We start from the raw sequence: 7552 nt of genomic DNA, 5'->3' as shown, positions 1-7552 counted from the left end.
TATGCTATGGACATTTTGTTTTGATCAAAGTACGGTATCCTATTTTCTCCTTTGTTGATACAGCTATTATACAGCTTTATAAGAGTCTCGCTTTTGCATGTCTGAATTCATTTTACATACAGGATACAGACAAGATGTAAAATGCAAATAAGGCTTCTTTAGGAATCACCATCATTTCAGATACACTCTGCATCTTTGTATCTAGTGTCCATGTAGTAAACTTTGCAGTATATGCATAATTTCCCATGGAGATATTATGGAGATGGAATAAAACTGTCTCTGTCCATATGATACTATTAAAGTTGGAGGCAGTTTAACGCCTCATGAAACTGGTATTACTCTGTACCTGACCTTGAATCATTTATATTACAAAGGCCCGTCCTCCTTCATTATTGCAGATAATGAAAAGGATGTGCAAAAACCCAGTGCATTGACTGTTACATTTCACGGTTCAGTATTCATGGTGAAAAGTTCATGGGTTCTATACCTGCTATAACTACTTGTCTGTCCCACATTCCTTTATACCTAGATATTGTCCTTTTATGACATCTTTGTTATGGCATATGTTTAATGTGAGAAACCCACAAAGGCAAGTAAGGTGCATATGAAACGCTTATTAGTTTAACAAAATCTGATTCAGATCCAGATTCTGACATACCAGACACAGTCAGCTGTGGTGTTATCAGTGCAGAATGCCCAATACAAAGTATAAAAGAGTAAAACACGGCTCCCTGTCTTGTACAAGATGATCTGGTCAAGATTTCTCTTGTGAGTGAGCGGTGTGTAAGCGCTGCCCTACATACCCGCACCCCTCACCTTCCTTGTCATTTTACAGGGCAGGCTCACCTGGAAGGCCCTGCTTAACAGGGGAAGGCACACACAATCCTATTTGAAGCCTGCTCAGTGGGTTTAGCTACTTTTTAAATTCAAATCATTTCACACCAAAGTGTCAGGACAAGGGGGTGGTTGGAGTGGGGTGGGGGAGGGGGGTTGGGGAGCTGGACTTAATATAAAACCCAAATCCCATTAGAGATGGACTGGAGGAAAATGAGGGGTTGGCACTGTGTCGCCTTAACACAAGATGTGAAGAGAGGACTCTTTGATGGGGGTCAGAGAGGATGTCCCACATTGCGGTACTTTTTTACCCCTCCTATTTTTTTTGTTTCCATATTTCCTCCCATCAAACTGAAAACCGCCCGAAGTGAAATGTATCATTACAGGATCTACATCCGCAGAGGAGCAAGGCTAGAAGGTGTAGGTGACTTATCTGCCACTGACGCAGGTCTTTGGGGTAATAAGGCATGCATGAGAAGCTGTTTCCCTCCTCTGAATGGGGTATCCATGTCGCTTGGTCCCTGTGTAGCCTGCAGACTCTCTGAAGTGATAGACTTAGCATGGCCTTCTTGTATAATTAGTCTCCTGAACCATGTAGGATGTGTTTCTAGATGGGTGACCTCTTCTTCATGCATTAGAGCCGTCTCTCTCTCTCTCTCTTACTCTCTTAAGCTCACATAAAAACAGCCACAGAGATAAAGAGTGAGAGAGAGAGAGCAGGGCAAGGGGTGGTGACCATATTGCTTTTGACACATAAATGCAACCTTACTCTCCATTGGCCTTTGCTGCTGTTGTCCTGCATGTGATGAGGCTCAGTCTAGAACTTAGTCTGCAGAACTTTGTTAACCCCTTAAAATCAACTCTATATCAACATTTGGTAATCTTGTTTATTTATTTAGTTTACTTTGAATCAATATCTATAAGTCAGTCAGTGACAGGTTTGATATTTTACTCATGCATACCAATACCTTTTATATATGCCACAATTTTCAATGATGTACAGCAACAAAGAAATGTTTCCTACAGATATTTGTTCTTTACAGTAACCAAACCGTATTGCTATGACATTTTAATGTTACCCAAAATTTATTGCACTATCTACATCTAAGTGTATTGATGCATGCTCAATAATCCAGGTAAGAAAATAAAATAAGGTTGAATCAGTTCATCTGGATACAACGTTTGGAACGTAGCAACAATAACAACAGTGAGTTAAATGTCTTATCCTTTAAATCACACTCGAATTAGGCTATCATGGGTTGCAAGCACATCCAATTGCTCTGTGGGTCGTAAGAAACAAATGCCAAACTCATAAATAACTCAGTAACTCATCTGTTCAACCTGTTTTATGTATATCGGCTAGTCACGTGAGAAGAAGCAAAATGAATTAATACATGCAAAAAAGCAAGCTTATGACGTGTGGGTCACTAGTTCAAATCCCTAGATTGCGGGAAGCAACCTTAACAGGGTCAAAATGAATGAGTCAGAGACTCCTCCCTCATCAACAATCACTGGGGTTTTCTTGAGCAAGGCCCTTTTACATCCACAATCTCTAGGGAAAGCTGCTCAGTGGAAACGTCAGAGGGCCTTTTTCAGATAAGACCTTATTATTCAACAAGGGGGAAATTGTCTTGGACCACAAAGAATGCTGCTCACATCAAACAAACTATGAAAAATACAAAAGACATCATCAATTATGCACAGATATGTATATATAATACAACCCTATGAAAAGTCTACCCCCCATTCATTCAATTCACTCACACACAAGATCCTCATCCCTCTCCCTCACGATCATCCCAATTCAAGTCTCTAAAAATCTTAAATCTATTAAATTGCATTGAGATGATATTTTGCTATTCAGTAACTTCAGTGAGAGTGAAAATGTTAAAAATTATTATGCTTTTATTATGCTGTTTTCTTGGTCCCTGTGTGCAAAGACATGAGTGTGTACATGAAGATGAAACATGTCATTGCTGAAAAAGAGCAGGAGTGCTGGCTTCCCAGTATATTTAAAGTTTAAAACCAGCTAAAGACTGTTTGGGCTGTGTAATTTTTCATGATTTTTTTTTTTTTTAGCTCAAAGTAATACTTCCACTGCTGCAGGGCTGGTTTGCCACCTTAGATTTATAAAAGGGCACCCGTCCTGTGACCATTTTTCCTCCGTGCTCCAGCATGACCGAGAGTGTTCATAAATTAAGGGAAAATGAAGAAGTAAATGACATTGGCATGAGAGGGGGTTAGGCAGAGCGGCTTTGCTTGCTTGCCTCATTAAAGCAAAAAATAATTAGAGGAGCATTACACAGTAATACATCAAATGATCATGTCAGTTTTGACTGTACATGAGGACTGATTAGTGGGTTAAAAGGACTGTCTAACAGTCAGGAATTGCTCCTGGACATATAATCTAAAACCTTAACTATTAGGGTTGCCTGGGAATATACTTTTACAAAAAATGTAATAATCCCTTGTGTTGTACTCCATAATAATAATAATAATAAACTTTATTTGTATAGCACCTTTCATACATAAAATGCAGCTCAAAGTGCTTCACATTAAAAACAAGGGAAACAATAAAACTCAACAACAATACAGATACAATAAGTTAAAAGTAATAAAACACAGACCTAGGCAAAAAACAAAACAAGGCAAGAAATAAAACCACAGTACAAGATAAAAAATATGAGTAAAATAAATAAAATGAAATTAATTAAAAGCAAGAGCATAAAAATGGATCTTGAGCTGATTCTTAAAACTATCCATGGACGTTGTTTCTCTTATTTGTTGGGGAGTCTATTCCAAGCCGTCGGTGCATAAAAACAAAATGCTGTTTCGCCATACTTGTTGTAGTTCATTCTAGGGACATTGTGCAGGCCAGCACCAGAGGATCTAAGAGAGCGGCTCAGAACATAATCAGATAAGCAGTCAGATAGGTATGAGGGTGCTAAACCATGTAGAGCTTTAAACACAAGTAAAATAATTTTAAAATCAATTCTCAATGCTACAGGAAGCCAGTGTAAAGCCAAGCCAAGGCAAGCCCTAATACTGAAACCAAATGTAAGACTGAAATATTGTGCGCTAACCTGTAAAAGGGTTACTGTAGAGAATATTAGGTTATGCTGTCATTATAATCGACTGGACAATCAAAAGTGCCTACAAATCCACCTTATCTAAATGCTATAGCACAGGCATCCGGGTAGCATAGCGGTCTATTCCATTGCCTACCAACACGAGGATCTCTGGTTCGAATCCCCGTGTTACCTCCGGCTTGATCGGGCGTCCCTACAGACACAATTGGCCGTGTCTGCGGGTGGGAAACCGGGTGTGGGTATGTGTCCTGGATGCTGCACTAGCGCCTCCTCTGGTCGGTTTGGGCGCCTGTTCTGGGGGGAGGGGGAACTGGGGGGAATAGCGTGATCCTCCCATATGCTACATCCCCCTGGTGAACCTTCTCACTGTCAGGTGAAAAGAAGTGTCTGGCGACTGACTTCACATGTATCGGAGGAGGCATGTGGTAGTCTGCAGCCCTCCCCCGATCGGCAGAGGGAGTGGAGCAGTGACCGGGATGGCTTGAAAGATGGGGTAATTGGCTGGATACAATTGGGGAGAAAAAGGGGGAAAAAATTTAGGGGAAAAAACAGCTATAGTGGATGTGGGCATGTCATTGGGGTCAAATAGGTACATTCTCTCAGTGATGTTTGCTTGAATTAGGCCTCCAACACCTAAAAGGAGCCCTAATAGTAAGTACATCATAGTCCCCTGGAACCAGCCCCCTCCATTCCTATTCCCAGGAAACTGATCGCAACTGTGCCACTGCTATCTCTACCTATGGCCTGCATGACTGATATCAACCAAAAATATTGCCCTTCATCTTCCCAGCATCAGTTCACATTTCCTTAATATCTAGGCAACATCCACTCAATATCTACATGCTCAGTATACCAATACAAATTTGCCACCAGAGGAGAAAGTCAAGAGTATGTACTGTATGTGTGCGTGTGTATTTGCATGCCAGCAGGCATTTGCCTGGTAGGATACAAGCCCATTCTCATCTAATGGTGTCATATATTGATGCTGTTGACAAATCATTGATACATGGTGCAGAATGTACCATCCAGTGTCTATACGAGACACGGCAGGTTGACAATGACTTCCGCATCTGCATGAGACACGCCGGGTTAGTCATTAGCTAGCTTTAGCCATAAACTGATCCACTGCCTGGCCTTAACCCTGAACCTAACCACAACCTAACCTTAACTCTGAATTTAACCACAACTGTAGCTGAATGTCATTAATATTTATGTATGAGGACAGAAGTTTCACATTGAAGTCTATGGACTGCTCACCACATCTCATACAGATGCTGAAGGGTACCTTACATGTCATATATCAACGCTCTGTCAATAGCAGCAATATATGACACCATGGAATGATAATGTGTTGAGGATACTTACCTGCATGGGGGACTTAAACCCTGCCTAGATATGAGCTACAGCTTGAGTGAGGGCTGAGGTCATTTGTAAATGTATTTACTGTGTGTGTGTACATATTATTTTAATTGAAGGCATACCATCAGTAAACATAATAATAAAAAAAAAATCACAGAAAGTTGAATCAGTTCATCTGGACACAACGTTTATTGAAAGAGTTTGTTGAGTTGTGTCCAGATGAGCCGATTCATTTTTCTGTGATTTTCTTATCTGGATTATTGAGCAGGCATGAAGACATTAAAAACAAATAAATACCAAACACATCACCACATAGTATATCAAAAACATGAACCTTGGCCAAAGTTAACTATCTGCTGACACTGATCTCACTAACAGTATTAACAATGCCACAAACAAATCAAAGATGTGTCCTGATATACTGATAATCAATCAGAATCAGAATCATGTTTATTGGCAATGTAGGTTTGCACTACATGGAATTTGACTCCAGTTCTGTGGCTCTCTCAGTGTACTTAACACAGAATAACAACACTACAACACAACAATCTTCAGAAATATACAGTGATTTTAAAAAAAATTATTATTATTTAGATCCCCATTAGCTATTACCCAAGGCAACAGCTACTCTTCCTGGGGTCCACATTAAAAACGTCCATGTATACACATGCTTTCACATGCATGCATACATAAATAAACACAATTGCATCACTAAATTCAATTCATCCCCCACCCCATCCCACCCACCTCGATTAAACCAGCATTGTTAGAGAAGCCAAACACATACCCCCCCCACACACACACTTAATGTAGCATGTATCACAGACTACTCCTACCAACTGCTTTGAGCTACATATTTCAGAACAAAAAAACATAAAAAGTTATGCATTAGACATTGTGTATGCTTGTACCCAAAAAATAACCAATTAAGTTGCTTTTTAAAACTTTCTTTACTTGTTGCTTGAGTAATAACGTATGGCAACCCATTCCACTGTGAAATGGCCCTATACACAGCAGATCTTTTCATTGCATTTGTTCTGGGTTGAGGAATTGTAACAGGACCCCTGCTAGCTTGTCTTGTCCAATGTGCATGTATGTCCTGGGAAAAAGTTATTCTTGAGTACAGGCAGTAGCGTTGTTTTGACACTATATTCCTGAATAACGTTAGAAGACTGCATGTTAATCTGTCTTCTACTTTCAACCAGGCAAGATCACGGTGCATTTGGTCTACACCTTTTCTCATTGAACACCTGAGTGCAAGACGTGCCGCTCTATTCTGCACGATCTGAAGCTTGTTTAGCTCCTGTTTTGCTGCACTTGACCAGATTGCTGGGCAGTAGTCAAGGTGTGACAAAACCAAGGTTTGTATAACCTGTAAGATGGTAGTTGGCGTAAGGAAAGAGGAGTATCTCCTTATCATAAATATTCCTTTCCCCATTTCTTCAATTATTTTGTCTATGTGATTCTGCCACGATAGTTGTTCATCAAGAATGACTCCTAGAAGTTTAGCCGCAGTAACTTGTTCTATGCAGCTGCACTTGATAGATGTGCTTAATTGGTTCTGACATCTTAATGCATGGTTTGAGCCAAAAACAATACATCTTGTCCTTGATACATTCAGAACTATATTGTTTTTGGTTACCCAGTCCAAAATTAACTTCATATAATTTTCCAAGAGAACATTTAAGTCATCCTGACTGTTTGATGACATATACACTGTGGAATCATCGGCAAACTTATAGAGGTGAAATAAGAGGTGATAATGTGTAATGATAATCACTCAAAACACTGTATAAACAAATATACCACCCTGTAACGAATGTTAAATAAATACTAACAGCAATATCTATTATATTAATAACATTATTTTTCTACTTAATACTAGTATGACAAAAAATTGGCTTGGTATTTCAATTGATTTCATGTTGTCATCAAATATTTTCTGTGTTATTCATGCAGTGAGACTTAGGGTTTGCTTTCTTTCTCGAAACGAGACTGTAACTTGAGTTTCTACTAGTCTCGAGCACATAAGTCCTGATTCAGCCGGTCTAACTAACAGCTTTGTGACCAATCAAAGCGCCTCAAGAGCTACTGAATCAGCAAAAAAACCCCGGTTTTAAATGGAAATGAATTCAGCCAACTTCTTCAACTACATCACAAAAGTGTGGATAGAAAGGGTATTAAGAGGATAAAACATCATATAAAACATTAAAAAGACATTTTGGGGTCTCCAAGAGATCAGTGATAAACTACTTTATTATGACAATACA

Source organism: Lampris incognitus, chromosome 4 (genome assembly GCF_029633865.1).
Source record: "Lampris incognitus isolate fLamInc1 chromosome 4, fLamInc1.hap2, whole genome shotgun sequence".
Taxonomy (NCBI): domain Eukaryota; kingdom Metazoa; phylum Chordata; class Actinopteri; order Lampriformes; family Lampridae; genus Lampris; species Lampris incognitus.
This window is presented reverse-complemented; position numbering follows the sequence as displayed.